Below are 1,880 nucleotides of genomic sequence, written 5' to 3' on the forward strand. Positions count from 1 at the left end.
TGCATGCTGCCACGCCTGGCTAATTTTTTGTATTTTAGTGGAGATGGGGTTTCACCATTGTTGCCCAGGCTGGTCTCAAACTCCTGAGCTCAGGCAATCTGCCCGTCTTGGCCTCCCAAAGTGCTAGGATTACAGGCGTGATCCACCGCACCCAGCCTACCTAGTATCAAGATTTTCTTAGCTACCCACATCAGTCATAAAATGTGAGCAGGGGCCGGGTGTGGTGTCTCATGCATGTAATCCCAGCACTTTGGGAGGCCAAGGCTCGTGGATCATGAGATTAGGAGTTCGAGACCAGCCTGGCCAACATGGTGAAACCCCATCTCTACTAAAAATACAAAAATTAGCTGGGGGTGGTGGCGGGTGCCTGTAATCCCAGCTACTTGGGAGACTGAGGCAGGAGAATCATTTGAAACTGGAAGGCGGAGATTGCAGTGGGCCAAGATCACACCACTGCACTGCAGCCTGGGCAAAAAAGCAAAGCTCCATCTCAAAAATAAATAAATAAATAAATATAAAATAAAATAATAAAAATTAAAAATTAAAATCAAAATAAGTTGGAAATAATTGGATTCATCAGTCTGAGATATATTTTTTATTTGCCATGAATTAAAACTTCTTTTTATTTTGAAATAGTTTGACTCATGAGGTGTTACAAAACAGTACAGAGGGTGCCATTTCTCCGGTAACTGCAAAATGAACCTGAGGTCAAATTAATGTAACACACCACATTTTAGAATTTTTATACCAAAAAGTAAATGTTTACTATCTCAGTTTTAAGATTAAAATTATATTAAATGATTCAATTGGGGAAAAAGTTGCATCACACAATTATGTACTATATACCATTATAAATAAATATTTCCAAATAGTTTTATGTAGGTAAGTAACATACTTTAAGTCAGGGAATAATTTATTTTCGTATTCAAGAAGCATATTCTAATGTCTGGATTTATATTTTGAGAAATACTGATTCAGAACACAACCTGATGATAGTGTAGCAGGATGAGCCACAGACAAAACTCCTCAGACACTGAGTTAAAGAAGGAAGGGGTTTATTCGGCCAGGAGCATCAGCAAGACTCCTATTTCAAGAGCCAAGCTCCCTGAGTGAGCAATTCCTGTCCCTTTTAAGGGCTCACAATTCTAAGGGGGTCTGCGTGAGAGGGTTGTGATCGATTGAGCAAGCAGCGGGTATGTGACTGGGGGCTGCATGCTCCGGTAATCAGAATGAAACAGAACAGGACAGGAATTTGTACAATGCCTGGAATCTATAGATAACATAACCAGTTAGGTCAGGGGTCGATCTTTAACTACAGGGCCCAGGGCGCAGCGCTGGGCTGTCTGCCTGTGGATTTCATTTCTGCCTTTTAGTTTTTACTTCTTTTTTCTTTGGAGGCAGAAATTGGGCATAAGACAATATGAGGGGGTGGTCTCCTCCCTTAACAGGTTACTAAAAGTAGCTACATCAAGATAAAATTATCATGACCTAATATAGTTTATGCATTTTATGGTAAGTTACCAATACAAGGTATAAATCTGGATGCACTTTCTTTTTCATTACTTCATTTTTTATAGTGCAATGTAGTATGTGGCTAAAATGTTAAGTTATCTGTGAAGTAGGAGTATGACAAGAGGCAGGGCTTTCCTTTGGTAAATAAATTTGTGTGCATAAATTGAACTCTTATGTTCAGCTCTTGGGAATAATTAAATAAGACTCGTAAATTTAAAAAATTGGAAATAAGCTGGGCACAGTGGCTCACACCTGTAATCCCAGCACTTTGGGGGGCCAAGGTAGGCAGATCACGAGGTCAGGAATTCGAGACTAGCCTGACCAATATGGTGAAACACGATCTCTACTAAAAATACAAAAAAAAAAAA

Source organism: Mandrillus leucophaeus, unplaced genomic scaffold (genome assembly GCF_000951045.1).
Source record: "Mandrillus leucophaeus isolate KB7577 unplaced genomic scaffold, Mleu.le_1.0 Scaffold46, whole genome shotgun sequence".
Classification (NCBI taxonomy): domain Eukaryota; kingdom Metazoa; phylum Chordata; class Mammalia; order Primates; family Cercopithecidae; genus Mandrillus; species Mandrillus leucophaeus.